Source organism: Mus musculus, chromosome 18 (assembly GCF_000001635.26).
Source record: "Mus musculus strain C57BL/6J chromosome 18, GRCm38.p6 C57BL/6J".
Lineage (NCBI taxonomy): Eukaryota > Metazoa > Chordata > Mammalia > Rodentia > Muridae > Mus > Mus musculus.
Genome location: NC_000084.6, coordinates 50,219,497 through 50,239,309, shown reverse-complemented (window position 1 = coordinate 50,239,309; position 19,813 = coordinate 50,219,497). Strand labels below are relative to the sequence as shown.

The following is a 19,813-nucleotide window of genomic DNA, read 5'->3' as shown; positions in this document are numbered from 1 at the left end:
TGTATATGAGTACATCATTGCTTTCTTCAGACACACCAGAAGAGGGCATCAGATCCCATTACGGATGGTTGTGAGCCACCATGTGGTTGCTGGGAATTGAACTCAGGACCTCTGAAAGAGCAGTCAGTGCTCTAAACTGCTAAGCCATCTCTCTAGCCCCAGGATTTTACTTTTTAATTGCTGAGTTATAGCCCATTTTCTTTTCTTCTCTTTTCTTTTCTTTTTCACAGTTTTTTATTAGATATTTTCTTTATTTACATTTCAAATGTTATTCCCTTTCCTGGTTTCCCCCCCCCCCCAAAATCCCCCTATCCCCTTCCCCATCCCCCTTCCTCTCCCCACCAACCCACCCACTCCTGCTTCCTGACCCTGGCACTCCCCCACACTGGGACATAGAGCCTTCACAGGACCATGGGCTTCTCCTTCCATTGATGACTGACTAGGCCATCCTCTGCTACATATGCAGCTGGAGCCATGAGTCCCTCCATGTGTACTCTTTGGTTGGTGGTTTAGACCCAGGGAGCTCTGGAGGTACTGGTTAGTTGATATTGTTGTTCCTCCTATGGGGCTGCAAACCCCTTCAGCTCCTTGGGTCCTTTCTCTAGCTCCTTCATTCTTCTGTTGAGACACATCTAGGTTGTTTCCAATTTCTGGATATTATGAGTAAAGCAGAAATAAATATGGTTGACCAAGCATCTCTGTAGTAGGATATAGTTTCCTTTGGGTATATGCCCAAGAATGGTATAGTTGGTCTTGAAGTCGATTGATTCCCAGCTTCCTGGGGAATCACCACATTGATTTCCATAGTGGCTTTACAACTTTGCACTCCCACCAGCAAAGGGTAAGTGTTCCCCTTACTTCATATCCTCATGACATACATATTGTGCATGAAAGCATGGCTGTCACTTGTTTTATTGATCTTGACCATTCTGAGTGGCATAAGAGGAAATACCAAAGTAGTACCTAAAAGAAGAAGGAAAATACTTGTAGTAGGAATGCATAATCCCTTTTACCAACTATTTGATACAAGTTTCTAAACACTAGTTTAGGCTAAAGGCTGCTTATTATAGGAATAGATTAACAGAGGTTCTGCTTTTTCCTTCCAATCTTTTCTAGTAGCAGGAATCCCTTCCAAAATATATCATGACTGGGTTTTACTGCCTCTCCCATACATTTGATTGCCATCAACATCATCAGTAGGCACACTGTTTCCATGAATTAAAGATCTCTCAGAAATGAAAATATGGAAAAAATAGACAGAAACTTCAGGTTTCTGGATTGAGTACCTAAGCTTGACTTCTCTCCTGATGACAGAACTCAATTTTACTGGGACCAAGATATGTCCCAGTAAACCAAGATATGTCCCAGTATTCCTCCACCCCTGGTGGATGTTATTCCACAGCACACAGCATGAGAAACAAAAGCAGGAACAATCTCTGAAATAGAATGAGCTGTTCATGATATAGGCTGCAGGAAAATGGAGTACAGTGCGGAGATACTGGAAGACAGACATTCTCTAACTTCAAGTAGACCCATAAGAAAAGGACGATATTAAATCTTCCAGGAGTGGTTCTCAGAATGACAAATTATTCATTGAAAGGAGACTGGCACCACAAAACTCCATGACCATGCCTCCTACCCCAGTGAAGCTCTCAGTTCTGTTATCTTAGAGTTAGAATTATGGCTAGCAATCTCCCAAACCCCCCTACAAACACACCTCCTCTGGGTTTCCATCGCATGAGAAAAATTAAACCTCTAATCTATGTAGTCCTCTAGATTGGAGTTCCAGTTCACTATATGTCTGTGAATTGCTGACCCAGATTCCTTCCACCTGGTAAGTCCCTAGTTAATAACTGGATGTCTGGAGAGATGCATTCATTGTGCTGTGCTGAAATGGTTCTGTTTAATGAAGTAACATCACAGGAGTAATGTGGTCACCAGTCAAATACAAACACTGGCTTCTTTGGAGAACTTAATAATGACAGCAACATGACTAATTGCCCAACAAAATAGAAATAGCAAACTGGACTATGGTCTGTTCAAAAGGGTTGGTTCAAGGGTATTGGTACAGAGGCTTTCTATGGCTACTCACATTAACAATACAGTTTTGTTGTGGACTCTTAACTGGATTGTTCGTGATTGAAATCTAAGACATTTTTCTTCTAGATAACTTTAGGAAGCATATGGATTCAGATTCCTGCCGAATGGAATGGACAGCGTAAGTGTGTGCCAGTGCAAATATTTGTAACAGTGGAACCTAGTGTGCAGAATGATTTACACAGGTCATAGAGAGCTTGACAGCCAAGTTGATGTGATGTAGTAACTCAGATATTAGCAACAACAGGAAGCCAATACCACATTAGATGGAGGAACTGGAACTGCAGAACATAGGCAAGTCAATAATCCTACAAGACTGAGCCAATGATGCACTGACCCTACCATAGCTACGCACGGAATACATTCAGCTACTGTAAGAGAATTGCTCAAGGCACAAAGGAAGAATACTCTCTCTCTCTCTCTCTCTTTCTCTCCTTACTCACACCACCACCCCATCATCACTGTCTTTCACTAATTAAATGCACCTCACTGGGTTATTTCATCTCTCAAGTCTCCGGTTACACTGCATCACTGAGGCAACTTGGAGCAGGAACTCAAGGCAGGAACCTGGAGGCAGGAACTAAAGCCAAGGCCATGGAATAGTGCTGCTTTGGCTCACACTCAGAGACTACTTTCTTAACCCAGAACCACATGCCCAGGGGTTTGCACGGTCCACAGTGAGCGGGACCCTCCCACATCAATCACTAATCAAGAAACTTTCCCTCAGACTCACCTCCTCCCAGCTAATTTTATGGAAGCATTTTCTCAGTTGAGATTCCCACTTCTCAGATACATGTAGGTTTGCATTAAATTGACAAAACCAACCAGCACACAGAGGGAGCCTCCCACAGAACTGTGGTACATAACAACCTTCGTAGGTCAGTTCTACCATGAAAGAATACCACAACCAACAGACAAAAAGAAAGGATAAGTAACCAGGCATTTCCTACCATGACCTGAATCAGGGCATCCACATTTGGTTTTAGTAGCAGGTTGTATGGAAGTAAAAACATATAAGAAACCTACTTCAACTAAAAATGACTATGTCTACAGAAAACCTATGATTGGTATATAAATATGAAATTTCATTAAGATATAAAGGAAATAAATACTAACATGTACTATATTCATTATATATTTTTCAAGTGCATATGATATGATTTGGGCTGAACTATACAGTTCAACAGTATGTCGTTAATAAAACTAAGCTAACTCCCTTTACCCCCGCTGTGTAATTCCTGAGAGCAGAAATATATACAACAGGAGCTAATTTACATGCATGCTTTTATTTAGTTATTATTAAGTCAGTCAAAAGTTTCAAGCAAATTCAACCTAAGAGTTAGTGAACTATGCTGAACTAAGAGCCTCTTGGGGCCACCAGCCAATACACAGAGTCTTTTTGGTTGTAATAGTCTCTCTCTCCCTTTTTTAATATTAATTTGTTTATTCACTTTAGAGCCTAACTGTGCCCCCCATCCCTCCTATTCTCCCAGTTTTATAAATCCCTCCTCCAATTACCTTCCCTGCTTCTCCTTAGAGAAGGGGAAGCCTCCCTTGGATAATACCCCACCCTGGGACATCCAGTTGAAGCAGGACTAAGTGCATTCTCTCCCACTGAGACCCAACCAGGCAGTCTAGTTAGGGGAAGGGGATCCAATGGCAGGCAACAAAGTCAGAGACAGGCTCCACTCTAATTGTTAGGGGATCTACATAAAGACCAAGCTGCACATGTAGTAGTCTCTCTTAATGGCTATGGTGCCTAGGCCTATGCAGAAAGGCTCCCAGAAGACTCAAGAAGGTTGTGGACCTGTCACAATGATCATGTCAATGTTGTCAACCTCCACCAGGCTACCAGGTATTGATCCTTGGTTAGGAAGTTGCCTTGGTCCACGGCCATGGCTCTATTGGGAAGTCGTGGACCTTTAGCAATAGGAAGTGCTCTCTCTCTCTCTCTCTCTCTCTCTCTCTCTCTCTCTCTCTCTCTCTCTGAGGTAGGGCCAGAGCGCTCCAATGGATGGTAGATTGAAACTGCCAAAGAGGCAAAATTAATCTTTCCTCTCGATAAGTTGTTTGTGACAGTACCGGGACATTGTGTAACACAGAAATTCTTTAGATCAAGACCCCTTTGCCATTAAAGTGAGTCCCAAAAGTTCTTAAAACTGATGAAACGAACTCCCTGGAGTAAAGGGTCGTATTCCCCCTCCAGTTACAGCTCCAGTTTCTAAGCTGCAGCTTCAAGAGAAACTGGGTTTCTACATTAAAGTGCCTGATCATGAATAAGAGCAAGGCCAAAGGAAAATCCCTCCCCAATCCTGGCCCTTGTGATTTTCTTGAGGAGCCACATGGAAGCTGCACATCAGGTCGCTGCTCCTGTCCATAGTGGGATTGCTGTACCTAGATTTGTAGGAAGTGGAGTAGTAGGTAGAACTGTGTGCAGGAAAAGGCCTAGAAGGTTTGTTGATCCAATAAACCTAATAAGAGATTCCATTATTAGGGAGAGTGTTCATCCTTTTGACATAGGAATCAGTATTATTTGTTTTACAATAGGTTTAATTAGTCATTGTTGAAATGGTATAGACAGTTGTTAACTAAACATTTTTATGAAGGAAATAAAACTGAGGGAAGAGAGTGATAACAGTAACGATTGGTAATCCGATTATTGCAAGGGTAATGGAAGAGGCAAAGAGATTGTCCTTCATTTTAATTCTCAAGGATTTTTGGTTTTTAATAATTTTACGATTTTGGAAAGAGGAGATGCAGGGAAAGTTTGTAGGGAAAATCTTAATCATGGTAGAAGGCAAAAACTGGTTCTTTCTTGTGTGTGTGTGTGAGAGAGAGAGAGAGAGAGAGAGACAGAGACAGAGACAGAGACAGAGACAGAGACAGAGACAGAGATCCACCTTTTTAATCAGGAAGTGGCATGGTAACCGCAGCTCCAGGAAACCATAAGCACTCAACAGTAAGGCAGCCAGCAAACAGAATTCCTTTATGCCTTAAAGAAAATTTCTCCCATGCCTCCCACTACCCCCAGTGTGAGAATTTAAGAAGGAATGAACACGGACAACCATTGGAATGACAGAAGACATGAAACTAACTGGAAACTTTTATCTGAGAGAGAATTTTTTTTCCAACAGAATAGATTTATCTAAGGCAACCTACGGGTCTAACTTGTTTACACTTAACATTTTAACACTTGGAAGGTTAAGGTTTGGGAGCAGGTCTCGCTGTTACTCCTCTGGAAGCAACTGGTTCTGTTTTTGTGATCTTTCTTCTCCCACGAGTATTTAAGGGGTCTGTTATAATGTCAAGCCCTGCTCTTTTGCTTGAAAGGAGACAAGGAGACATAAAAATTAACTCGCTAAAATGGCACTGGCTTGGGAAAGCCAGCCTACCCATCTGCCCTCGGGAGCGATGGCTACAGACGAAGCTGAAAAGGACACAAGGCATCTCAGGACTCCGATGTGATGAAAAGTTTATTCCGCAGGAAAATAAAGGCAGATTCTGAAGGGCCTTCTGGTGGTGACATCTCGCCGCAGGCTGACGTGGCGGGGCGCAGTGGCTTTCTCCCAGCCATTACCCACCTCATCCCCTTCTCCACAGGACACAGATAATTAAGCAGCACGCATGCGCCAAGGCTTGAGCACTCCTCAGTGTTTCCTTGTTAACTGACAAGTTAACAAGATTCTGGGGTTTTCTAAACCGACTCAACCAAAGGACCAGACAACTCAGACAGGGTTGATAATCTTTCCGTACTTAAATGGACTGTCTTCAATCGTGTGCTCCCATTTAAATGGCCAATTCTATACAGATTACGCCTCTGGAGAAAGTGCTGTGATGTCCAATTTGCGGGGTAACGAGGAGCTTTAAGGCAATTGATCTCAGAAGGAGCAAAATAACTCAGTGCCCAGAGGTTTGCAGAAGCAATAGCAACTGCTGAGGTGGTTTTACACACTCACTCCCAGGGTAAACACAAGGAGGGACGCCTCCATAGCAAAAAAAAAAAAAAAAAAAAAAAAAAAAATCAGGAGAAAAACGGGGTCAGCATCCAAAAGTATCTAACTGCTCATCTTTATTGAGAACCTGAAGCTAGAAGAACATAGTTTCAGAAATCAAAGGGGGAGCGTGGAATTACCAGATCCAGCTCTCCCATCCCAGGCTTAAAGTTTTTCCTACAATTCGATGTTCTTAGCTCGACGGACCACATTGGATTCATCCAGGAAGCTTTTAAAAGAGAAGCATGATATATGTTTACATGCCGGATCAATTAAATAAAAATATCTGAGGTAATGGGCAAGCTGTGAATGGTTTAAAGACCTTTGTCAGGTGATCCCAACAGGGCAGGAGGCAAAGAGCCAGCAGCTGGGTTTGATCAGAGGCCGCATTTCTAACCCCAAGGACAGGCATCTTCGTGGAAATCCATTTTCAGAACATTCCGATTGTTTTAAAGCTTCACTTCATCTTGAAGTACAGTCGCGTCCTCTCACTGGAGTAAGTTGTAGCAGAAGCGGAGCCCTCGTTCTCAGTGTAGTTCCAGTCCTATACCTACACAATGGCTTCAGCTAGTGTCTGGACTAAACTTAGAGCCACCAATCGCACCTAGCACAATGGGCACCCCAGCTTTCCAGATGTTTCCATTGGGCAAGGTGGATCTGAGATGGTAGTTTGCTCTGTATCCTCGACTGACCTTGAACTCATTTTGTAGCTCAAGTTAAAATCAAATTAATATCATTACTCCTTCTGACTGGGCCTCCCAAGGCCTGGGGCTTAGATGCTTGCACCACCACAGGGAGTCAGCTGTTTCCTTTAAAGGGCCCACTGAGGCATTTGTTGTGAACTTAAATTGACCCTGTCCCTTTTCTTTAAATACTGCTAGTGGGCACACACACTCCACCCAGTCTTTCCGCCTTGAGTAACTCAGCAATGGAGGACTGTCAGGACTTGTTGCATCATCTTGGCCTGCCACCTACTCTACATCCATTGGTTCCCTTACTTAGGAAAGGCTCAGAAAGGGAAGGCTGTCACCACAGGAGTGCCAAGACAGATTTCTGGCTGGATTATGGCAAATGGTGGGTGGGCAGTCACTACTGAGGCATCTGGTGATGTGGCTACAGATGCCTGTGTTTCCTCGGGCTGCACTCAGCACCTGCCATCTCCAGGAAGTACAAAGGGGAGATACCTGGAGTAGGCCACTGGGACAATCGCGCCTCCACACAGACACAGAAGACCAGAGAGGAAAACGAGCCCACCAGGTAAGGATTTCTTTTTACGTTTCAGAGAACTGTGTGGGAAACCGAATGTGACAGGACCTATAATCTCCACACTCAGGAATGCAGAGGGCAGAAAGATCTCAAATTTGAGGCCTGCCTGGGCTACAGGGAAAGACCACATCTCAAGAAGAGAGTACTTTTAAAAACTCTACTTGTTACATTAAAAAAAAAAATTAAGGAGGAAGCCGATGACATGAGAAACATTGAAATAAGAGAAACTAGCAGTTGAGTGCATGTCTGTGCCAGGTGCCCTGTGTACACCAATTTAGTCAGTCAACAAGACCCCGTGGGGTATCTAATTAAAAGGGAAGATGTTCATATGGCTTCAAGAGAGAAAGCTAAGAAAGAAGGAAAAGTCACTTTGGACCTTAAAAAAAGGATATCATTTTTATTTTAATCTTCTCTTTGAGTATCTGTGGGCAAAGGTAAGGTAGTTGAGTTATTGATCTATACTGGGGCCATCTCAGAGGACAATTTACAAGGACTGGGTTGTGTCTTTGCACCCTGTGAGGCCTGGGATTTGAACTCAGGTCATGAAGCTTGGCAACAAGCACCTTTGTCTGCTGATCCATCTCACTGGCCCCCACGTATGTTTTAAATCCCCACTCCGTATGACCACTTCCCTCTCTCTTCACAGATAAGTAGGTAAGTCCTATTATTTGTGTGCGCTCCTATACAATTTTGTGTATATTTTATACATTTTGCTTTCCTGGGGTTCGTCCTTTCTGCAGAGATTAGTTTCTTTTTCTCACTAATTTAGTTCTCTAGGTGTCTTGGATACTAGTCCCTTGTTGGCGTTAGAGACCAGATTTATCGTCTATTAACATTCTAATCTTTCTAACAATGTTGCCTAGATGTAATCGAAATCAACTTTTTCTTATAGATGTCACATTTGAATTTTTATTTAATAAATCCTTCCTACCTTAAGGTCAGAAAGCTAATATTTCACTTTATTTCCAGTTCACTCCTGCTTTTGACATTCATACTTATAACTTTAATCCCCCTGGAATCTACCTTTATAGAAGACATGACAAGCTCAACCTTCTGCCTGTAATGATCCTGTCTTTCTAATTGCATCTTCTACTTCTGCCCTTCCATTTCTTGTGGGTGAGAATTCCACCTCTATTTTCTTCCAGTCTGTTTTTTGGTTGGTTGGTTGGGTTTTTTTTTTTTTCCTTTGAGGGGGTAGGGGGTTGGTTGATTGGTTGGTTTTTGGTTTTTCTTTTTTTCTTTTTGTATGTGTGGAAGTTGTATTAATTATTTTTTCAATATAAGCTCTATATTCATATCTTTAAAGTTTTTTTCTTTTCTTTCCTTTATTTTAATTAGATATATTCTTCATATACATTTCAAATGCTATCCCAAAAGTTCCCTATACCCTCCCTCTGCCCTGCTCCCCTACCCGCCCACTCCTGCTTCTTGGCCCTGGCATTCCCCTGTACTTTGGATGAGTTAAGATCAGTCTGTCTTGAAGGTTTTCCAGGGTAAGGACACAGAAATGATGTCAGCTTTACAGAAGCCTCTCTGATTAGTGTAAGACTTTCCGCAGCACGTTAACATCTTAACACCATGCGCCACCTGACATCAGCTAGCTCCAAACAAAACAGCTACTCAGATTACCAGCTCACCTGTCTCCTCAAGGTTCTGGTCTATCCTAATCTGTCCTCCATTGCCTTAGGTCCCAATTCTGTAGCATCTTGCCCCTACCCAGAACCGACCACCTAGCACCAAAGCACCTAAGATCTGATAGGTCTTTTTTTTCTTAGCCAATTGATGCTCAGTTTCCTCATTTGGCAGCCATGGATTGATTATCTTTTCTCAGTCAGTACCTGCAAGCAGCAGATTCCAATGGATCTAAGGAGAGGTTTGAGGAAGCTGTTAGGGCGTGGCTACAAAATACCTGTGATGTCACTCCAGCCAAGAGCATTCGCTCGACCTGGTCAGAGAGAAGCGATGTCCTTACTGTCTGAACACCAATTCAATGACCTCTATGGGCACTTCGGATCCGTCTTTTGGTGATCGCCGGTCTCAGAATGCCTTGTTTAATCACGCAGTCTCATCTTCGGAGCTATAACCCATCCATGCCCCAGTTTCCCGCAGTCAGGAAGTGCTAGGGTGATCCCATCATTCAGAGCCCTCAGCCTGAGATGTGTAAAGACGGCAGCGTAGGTCTTGAGGCAAGAACACACAGCCTTTCATCTTCTCAGCCTGGCACCCTGCCGCACACTTTTAGGCACAGTGAGTATTGTCCAGGCATCGAAAAAGCAACCAGTAAAACAGACACCTTTGCGCCATGATAGAGGACTTTGCCTGCATGTGTTCCGAGGATCATGTTCATCACCCTAAATCCATGAGTGCTTCTCGTTCTTTTCCTTTTCCTGGCTTATCTGAGTCAGAAATCAACTGTTTCTTAAAAGTTCAGTAAAAAGCATCCAAGGAGGGGAAGTTGTTAAACAGCATTTCAATTTATTCAACAGTTGTGGTTCTGGTCAATGTTTGTTTATTTGTTGCTAGTAAAATATTGAGCCTATAAATGGGAGAATGTTTGATTGTGAAATTGATGAAATGCCCAGAAGTTTCCGTTGCTTAGCACAGATTTAACCTGGAGAGCTGCAGTGTGCTGCCACCTAGTGGTAGCTGTCTATTCTTGGTTTGACTATTGCCGGGCCTTAGACCACCCACAATTCCGAGAATTCTGTGTGGTGAGCACCCACTCTGTTGTCTAATGCTGCAGGGTTAGGCCAAAGAAATGCCTTCTGCCTTTAAGACCTCTACAGAGGCAACCTGTTATCTCCCTGAAAGATCAACTTGAGCCCACCACCGTTTGAGGACAGGAGAAGAGCATCAGTCCCAAGCCGTTAAACTCACATCATCGATCCTGTGTTTCTTTTTTTTTTTTCCATTTTTTATTAGGTATTTAGCTCATTTACATTTCCAATGCTATACCAAAAGTCCCCCATACCCCCCCCCACTCCCCTACCCACCCACAACCCCTTTTTGGCCCTGGCATTCCCCTGTACTGGGGCATATAAAGTTTGCAAGTCCAATGGGCCTCTCTTTGCAGTGATGGCCGACTAGGCCATCTTTTGATACATATGCAGCTAGAGACAAGAGCTCCGGGGTACTGGTTAGTTCATAATGTTGTTCCACCTATAGGGTTGCAGTTCCCTTTAGTTCCTTGGGTGCTTTCTCTAGTTCCTCCATTGGGGGCCCTGTGGTCCATTCAATAGCTGACTGTGATCATCCACTTCTGTGTTTGCTAGGCCCTGGCATAGTCTCACAAGAGACAGCTATATCTGGGTCCTTTCAGCAAAATCTTGCTAGTGTATGCAATGATGTCAGCATTTGGAAGCTGATCATGGGATGGATCTCTGGATATGGCAGTCACTAGATGGTCCATCCTTTCGTCACACTTCCAAATTTTGTCTCTGTAACTCCTTCCATGGGTGTTTTGTTTCCTATTCTAAGAAGGGGCAAAGTGTCCACACTTTGGTCTTCGTTCTCTTGAGTTTAATGTGTTTAGCAAATTGTATCTTATATCTTGGGTATCCTAAGTTTCTGGGCTAATATCCACTTATCAGTGAGTACATATTGTGAAAGTTCCTTTGTGATTGGGTTACCTCACTCAGGATGATGCCCTCCAGGTCCATCAATTTGCCTAGGAATTTCATAAATTCATTCTTTTTAATAGCTGAGTAGTACTCCATTGTGTAAATGTACCACATTTTCTGTATCCATTCCTCTGTTGAGGGGCATCTGGGTTCTTTCCAGCTTCTGGCTATTATAAATAAGGCTGCTATGAACATAGTGGAGCATGTGTCCTTCTTACTGGTTGGGGCATCTTCTGGATATATGCCCAGAAGAGGTATTGCTGGATCTTCCGGTAGTACTATGTCCAATTTTCTGAGGAACCGCCAGACTGATTTCCAGAGTGGTTGTACAAGCTTGCAATCCCACTAACAATGGAGGAGTGTTCCTCTTTCTCCACGTTCTCGCCAGCATCTGCTGTCACCTGAATTTTTCATCTTAGCCATTCTAACTCGTGTGAGGTGGAATCTCAGGGTTGTTTTGATTTGCATTTCCCTGATGATTAAGGATGTTGAACCTGTGTTTCTTAAATTATTCTTAATGCACTGGGATCTGTGTGGCCACTCTCTTTCTGCGTTCCATTCAATTTTACTAACTTTCCCCTCTCTTTCGTTACAAATTGGTTGATCTTACCTGGCAGTTTTCAGTTTTGTCTTTTTTTTTTTTTTTAGGGCACAGTTATATTGTGTAATTCTTAGGATTCAATTTCAGACATCTTTACCACCACCACCACCCCCAAAGACTCTCCTCCCGTCAGCCCTCACTTGCCATTTCTTCCTTTCTCACAGCCTCTGTCAAACACTAACCTTCCTTCTGTGTGAATGGATACTTCTTACTGTAGCCTAGGCAATTCATAGAAATGAGATCATGCAGTATGTCGTCTTTAAAGTCGGGCACCTTTCACCTGAGATAGCATCTCCAGCTTCTCATGTGCTGTAGAATAGAGTGGCGCTGCTTTCCTCGCACAGACATATCCCAAGGCATGAATATCCCACAGCTGACTTGCTTGTCCACCTGGTGATGGATAATTTCAATGGCTGTTCTTATAAAAGCTCTTATAAGCGGTAATGTTGGTGATCTCCGTTCTCTTGAATATATTCTTAAGGGTCCAAAAGTTGAGTCACGGGCTGAATCCAAGTTTCACTTTTTGAGAAATTGTCCAACTTTTCCACAGAAATTGGCCCATTTTACATTTCCATCAGGAAAATGCAATGATTAATTTGTAGTGACAGTTAGCACTTTACTTATTTTACCTGAATTATTTTGTAGTTATTCATATGTTATAAATATCTGACTTTTATTGCATGTATTATTTGCAAATATGTTCCTGTATGATCTATTTTATTTTTATTTTTGTGATAGTGTCTTCTGAAGTGCCTTTCTTTTTCTTTTATAAAATCCAATTACCCGGAGCTGGAACGTTGACTCCTGACTCAGCGGTGAAGAACACCAGGCACAATAAATAAAACAATGTTAAAAAGGAAAAAAAATGAAAGTAAAAAAGTCTAATTATCTACTTTTTTTATTACTTGTGTTTTATGTGTCAAATCTAAGAAACCATGTCTGAGTTCTTTTTTTTTTTTTTTTTTTTTAGTTTGTTTGTTGAAAATAGATTGTTTTCATACAATATATTCTGATGACTGTTTTCCCTCTCCCAACTCCTCCCAGAATTTCCCCAACTTCCCACCCACCCAAATCTACACCCTTTCTTCCTCTCATTAGAATACAAGCAGGCATCTAAAAGCATCATCATCATCATCATCAAGCAAGCCATACTAGGACAAAACAAACAGAAGTAAGAAAAGAACCAAAGAACAGAACACAACACAGACAGGCACGGAGACACCCTCATGCATCAGTTTCTTTATGTTGATATTTCCGAGTGCTTTATAGTTTTAGCTATTTGAGGTCTTTTATTCATTTTGAATATAAAACACAGGCTTCCATAGCTTGGCTATTGTCAACATTGCTGTACTAAACAGGTTTATTGGACTTGATTTTTAACTGTACGCAATCTAGAGTCACCTAGATAATGACCTCAGTTGGAGACTTGCTTCAATCTAATTGCCCTGTTAGCCTGTCTTTTCGGAATGGTCCTAACTGATAGTTGATATGGAAGGGCTTAGCTCACTCTGAGTAGCAGCATCCCTAACCAGGTAGACCTGGCCTGTATCAGAAAGCCAGCAGATAGTAAGCTGGAAACTGAGTTGGGAAGCAGAATTTCCTCCATGGTGTCTGCTTCAGTTCCTGCTTGATTTCATACCTTCGATGATGGACTGCGACCTGAAAATAAATAGAAGATGAAATAAGCTCTTTCCTGCCCAAGTTGCTTTCTCTTAGAGTGTTTTATCGCAATAACCAAAAACAAGCTAGAGCATCAAGCAATATGCATGGCCATATTTCTCCAAGACATTGATTTCATTTCCTTTGTATATATATTTGTGGTTATAGGAGTGCTGGGCTACAAGATTGTTTTGTTCTTAAGGAACTTGCCTGGTGGTTTTTGTAGTAAATATAATAATTTACATTTGTACCAACAATGAGTGTTCCCTCTTCTGTGGCTCCTCACCAGAATTTGCTATGTTCAGATACTAGCTATTCTAACTGTGTAAGTTGATACCTTACTGTATTTTTAACTCACATTTCACTGCTAACTAGTGATGGGAAGTATTTGTCATATTCTTTTTGGTCATATTATATCATCTTGAGCAACGACTATGTAAACTACCATCTGTGTATGTGAGTGTGTTTGTGTGTGTGTGTGTGTGTGTGTGTGTGTGTGTGTGTGTGTGTGAGTGTGTGTGTGTATATGTTGTGGTAAGCTGTTTAAATACCTTATATTTTAGACAATAACCCCTTGTTTCCTATAACTTACTTTCTAACATCTTAGTAATAATAAGTACATTATCTTCCTTCACTCTGAAGGATAGTTTGGCTAGCCTGCAATAGGAAGACGTAGCTTTACCTAATCATATAACTGTAGATATACTGAGACTTGTCCTTGTTTGTTGTTATAGTTATTTATTTCTGCATTTGTACAGTTAACCACTTATAATGTATAACCATGTATGTACTATATAACTACATACTTAAAACACTATTGTAATATGATGTTTTATATGCGGGTTTACATTCCATAGGGTTAAAAGTTTTTAAAACACACCTGTGTTTGTAAGAGTTAATCATGTTTTTCCTTAATCTTTTTCTGATTGTGGTTTGTTGCTACACATTTATTTCCGAAAGATCTTGCTAAATGGACTTTCATTGTGAAGTCCTGGAGGTTCATTTGTTTAAAAGTGCATTAACATAAAAGAATCCTGACTAGAACTCAAAAGAAGATGTATTAGTTCATTTTTTCTAGACATCTAAGAGCAGAAGGCACATATTTTATTTAAAAGACTGGAGCTTAGAAAGCACCATATGGAAGGCATATTTGTTATTTCTGAAATGTGTAATGGAAGGAGTAAGTCCTGGGGTAGCAAAACTTGTTCTAGCCTGGAACCAACTTTTCTTTGTTTTCTTGTTTGTTTGTGTTGGTTTGTTTGTTTGTGTGTGTGGTGGTAGTGGTGGTTATTTGGTTAGTTTTTTGTTTTGAGTTTTTTGATTTTTTGATTTTTTTTTTTTTTTTTTTTTTTTTTTTTTTTTTTTTTTTTTTGCAACATGGTTTTGCTATGCAGTCCTGCCTAGCCTGGAACTTGCCCCATAGAACATGCTAACCTTGAATTCAGAGAAATTCTCCTGCCTCTGCTTCCTGAGCGCTAGGATTCTAACTTTCCTTTCTAAATATTCTGAGTATGCACCATTTCAAACTATTCATGTCAGAGATAAAATTCAGTCAAAAGGGTACTCAGCAGAGCGACCTTAGCTCAGCCCATAACATATGCAAGAGAGAATGGAAAGGAAATCCCCCAAGATCACAAAGTAAAGGCATCTTTACTCTCTCTCTCTCTCTCTCCCTCCCTCTCCCTCTCCCTCTCCCTCTCCCTCTCCCTCTCCCTCTCCCTCTCCCTCCTTGCTCTTTCCCTCCATCCCCCCAAACCTCTCTGTCTCCTTCTCTTCCCCCCGCCACCGTGTGTGTGTGTGTGTGTGTGTGTGTGTGTAAGATTATGGGCATTGGGTGCCTATGTGCACACATGTGTATGGAGGTCTTGGAACAGCTTTCAAAAGTATCTGTAACTCCTTCCATGGTTGTTTTGTTCCCCATTCTAAGGAAGGACGAAGTATCCACACTTCGGTCTTCCTTCTTCTTGAATTTCATGTGTTTTGCAAATTGTATCTTGGGTATTCTGAGCTTCTGGGCTAATATCCGTTTATCAGTGAGTACATATCATGTGTGTTCTTTTGTGATTGGGTTACCTCACTCAGGATGATATCCTCCGGATGCATCCATTTGCCTAAAATTTCATGAATTCATTGTTTTTAATAGCTGAGTAGTACTCCATTGTGTAAATGTACCACATTTTCTGTATCCATTCCTCTGTTGAGGAACATCTGTGTTCTTTCCAGCTTCTGGCTATTATAAATAAGGCTGCTATGAACATAGTAGAACATGTGTCCTTGTTACAAGTTGGAACATCTTCTGGTTATATGCCCAGGAAAGGTATTGCTGGATCTTCTGGTAGTACTATGTCCAGTGAGGAACTGCCAGATTGATTTCCAGAGTGGTTGTACAAGCTTGCAATCCCACCAACAATGGAGGAGTGTTCCTCTTTCTCCACATCCTCGCCAGCATCTGCTGTCACCTGAATTTTTGATCTTAGCCATTCTGACTGGTGTGAGATGGAATCTCAGGGTTGTTTTGATTTGCACTTCCCTGATGACTAAGGATGTTGAACAATTTTTCAGGTGCTTCTCAGGCATTCGGTATTCCTCAGTTGAAAATTCTTTATTTAGCTCTGTACCCCATTTTTAATGGGGTTATTTGATTTTCTGGAGTCCAGCTTCTTGAGTTCTTTGTATATATTGAATATTAGTCCCCCATCTGATGTAGGCTTGGTAAAGATCCTTTCCCAATCTGTTAAGTCGGTTCTTTCCTCACATCTTTTTTTTTTTTTTTGACACAGAATCTCTCTTGTTTCTGTCAGACTATCTACTATAGGCTAGCTAGCCTATGTGTTCCTGGGAGATTTCCCCTATCTCTGCCCACCACTTCAAGGTAGAAGTGCTGAGATTACAGGTGTGTCTCACCATATCCATTTCTTTTAATGTGGGTTGAAAGGGTTGAACTAAGTTTGTCAAGCTTGTGAAACAAGCACTCTTACCCACTGCCACAGTCAGCCCACATACACATTTTTAAACATCCCCAAATGCACTTCGAGATGAAACATTATACTGGCCTCTACCACTGTGAATACTGTCAAGCTCTGATCATCAGTGAGAAGTCGGTGGGATTTCCATTGTCCTCAGTGAGTTAAGTGGCTACAATGGAGACTGGATTGGAATTTACCTGCCCATTATGGACCGTATACTACTTTTTACAAACCGTTTTCCAATGTACTTAATGTGCATCTTATCCTCTGCTAGGGTCCCTAGCACAGATGAGTCCCAAACACAGCTCCTATGATTTTCATCACCACGCAAAAGAATGTGTCGATTTGATTACCTTGTACCTACTACTGCATGTGATCGCTCAGGGAGCAGCCCATTGGTAAGTTTTCCTGAAGTCTTCTTTTGAATATTCCTGAGTATTCTCCCAGCCTCCTAACTCCTGCACATAATCCCAAAGTGTGTTAACAACTACAAGTAAAAAAAAAAAAAACTGTCGGGGATTGTAACCCTCCAGTTTCCAATTGTAGAGCCTCTGTCTCAGTTTCTATGCAACAGTCTCAGAGGAAGAGACTTATTCGTTAAAATAAATAAATGAATGAACACAAACAGAAGTGAGCATCTTGGCACCAAAAGTCAGAGAGAACACATGAGCTTTTCTTGCCTCTCTCCTGGGTTCGGGATCTCCTACTCAGCTTTTCTGCAGCTCCCAGGCCTCTCCCTCCACAATGCGTTTGGAGAAGGAAAAGCTCATACTGTGAAGTGGTGAGATGGGTTTTTTTAAGCCGCATTTAGAAAGGATGCTTCAGGCTTCAAAAGCACATGTCAGGTTCCCGCCAGTCATTCATTCATGAGGCATGCGGGAGGGAGCAGAAGAGAGAAAGCCCTTGTTGGTCCCTACCAGGAGTCAGCAGCAACTGCAGCTGCTCTCCTGAATCCACACACCATCCTCTGGGAACACCTCTGATACCATTGTTTACAACTTTTCTGTCCTTTGGACACGTGAATCCCAATGCTTCATGTAAATAACTTGTTTACTATCAGGTATTTTATTGATGGTAAGATATTTCTTTAAGAGCATGCTGGCAGTTGCCTAGTAGATGGGAGAAAATATTGTGGAAAGCAGCTAAGACATTTTATAAATGTAAGGAAGGCATAAGGGTGGAAGGCATAAGGCAAAGTGAAGTGACATATATAGACATATATAGACATGCATAGACAAACATAGGCAGGCATAGACACAGGCAGGCATAGACACAGGCAGGCATAGACACAGGCAGGCATAGACACAGGCAGGCATAGACACAGGCAGGCATAGACACAGGCAGGCATAGACACAGGCAGGCATAGGCACAGGCAGGCATAGACACAGGCAGGCATAGACACAGGCAGGCATAGACACAGGCAGGCATAGACACAGGCAGGCATAGACACAGGCAGGCATAGGCACAGGCAGGCATAGGCACAGGCAGGCATAGGCACAGGCAGGCATAGGCACAGGCAGGCATAGGCACAGGCAGGCATAGGCACAGGCAGGCATAGGCACAGGCAGGCATAGGCACAGGCAGGCATAGGCACAGGCAGGCATAGGCACAGGCAGGCATAGGCACAGGCAGGCATAGGCACAGGCAGGCATAGGCACAGGCAGGCATAGGCACAGGCAGGCATAGGCACAGGCAGGCATAGGCACAGGCAGGCATAGGCACAGGCAGGCATAGGCACAGGCAGGCATAGGCACAGGCAGGCATAGGCACAGGCAGGCATAGACAGGCAGACATAGACAGGCAGACATAGACAGGCAGACATAGACACACATAGACACACATAGACAAAGCCTTAGAGAATGCATCCCCACTTCCCATAGCATGAGGATCCCAGCCTTCTGAGGCTTGACAGAATGAAGACAGCAACCCTTGTTTTCTCACCCACCCACTTTGGGTCCAGTGATGCAGATTGCCAAGGTCTTGAACCAATTTAGATATGGTAGGGGGAGGGTTATCCAGATGTCAAAAGATCTTGGGAATAGTATTTCTACAGGGCTCCACCTTCATCCTTTACAGCTACACAGAGGGTGGCAGGCTACTCTGCCAATAGCCTTTGTTGGGTCACAAAAGTACCCACTGGCATCCCTAGATGATGGACTTCAGATAAATAGAACAGAAAATGCAGATTAGATCTGCTACAACCTATTCATTGAAATTTTTTACCTAAGATCTTGCAACTATGTCCTATAAGCTCAGGAACTGTTACAGGGAATGTGACTTTGCATTAAGAATATGGGGTGATGCCAGTGCTGAGTATGTCATGGAGTCTATTGGTGTCTTCACCACCATGGAGAAGACCAGGAACCCCTTGAAGGATGGAGCCAAAAGGGTCATCATCTCCACCCCTTCTGCCAATGTCCCCATGTTTGTGATGGGGTGAACCAGGAGAAATATAACAATTTACTCAAGATTGTGAGCAATGCATCCTGCACCACCAACTGCTTAGTCCACCTGGCCAAGGTCATCCATGACAACTTTGGCATTGTGGGAGGGCTCATGACCATGGTCCATGCCATCACTGCCACTCAGAAGACTGTTGATGGCCCCTCAAAGCTGTGGTGTGATGGCCATGGGGCTGCTCAGAACATCATCCCTGCATCCACTGGTGCTGCCAAGGCTGTGGGCAAGGTCATCCCAGAGCTGAACAGGAAGCTCACTGGCATGGCCCCAGTGTTCCTAGTCCCAGTGTATCTGTTGTGGATCAGACATGCCACCTGGAGAAACCTACCAAGTATGAAGATATCAAGAAGGTGGTGAAGCAGGCATCTGAGGGCCCACTGAAAAGCATCCTGGTCTACACTGAGGGCCAGGTTGTCTCCTGAGACTTCAACAGCAACTCCCACTCTTCCACCTTTGATGCTGGGGCTAGCATTGCTCTCAATGACAACTTTGTGAAGCTCATTTCCTGGTATGACAATGAATACTGCTACAGCAACAGGGTGGTGAACCTCATGGCCTACATGGCCTCCAAGGAGTAAGAAACAGTGGACCACCCACCCCAGCAAAGAGGTTGCTGAGGAGTCCCTATTCCAACTCGACCCCCAACACTGAGCATCTCCCTCACAATTTCCATCCCAGACCCCCATAATAACAGGAAGGGCCTGGGGATCCCTCCCTACTCTCTTGAATACCATCAATAAAGTTTGCTGCACCCCAGAAAAGAGAATATCAAGGGCTATGGGCAAAACATTCCCAAAAAGTACTTGTGTGTGCCAGAGAAGACGGCTATATTTAATACAGGCTGGGTTGGATCTGAGTCCGTGTTCAGATCAGCCTCACTCACTTTGTTTTAAAGCACACTTACCAGAGGACTAACTTTTTATGACCTGTTCCAACAAAGAAAGCAGAAGAATATAATCAACTATCGTATTACACAAGTCAGCGTGCAGTCTATAACATAGACCTTTTAACACCTACAGAGGTATTAGGACATTTAATAAAGATGTTTAACTCAGCCAAAAACCCAGTCTGTACTCAGTCCTGAATGGAAATGTTTTTATTTTGCATAAATATCATGAGATTTGATTCAAAAATTGATTATAGTAACAAAGA

The 19,813-nt window shown here is 42.7% G+C and overlaps 1 long non-coding RNA gene and 1 pseudogene across 1 annotated transcript; one reads left to right on the top strand and one right to left on the bottom strand.

The window, feature by feature from the left end:
• Nucleotides 1-12,845: 12,845 nt before the first annotated feature.
• Gm46613 lies at nucleotides 12,846-18,389 on the bottom strand. Its single transcript, XR_001782420.1, has 2 exons — nucleotides 18,147-18,389; nucleotides 12,846-13,235 (listed from the first exon to the last, which is right to left on the bottom strand). It is a non-coding gene; the product is annotated as a predicted gene, 46613 (long non-coding RNA).
• Gm8529 (predicted gene 8529) lies at nucleotides 18,484-19,415 on the top strand (annotated as a pseudogene).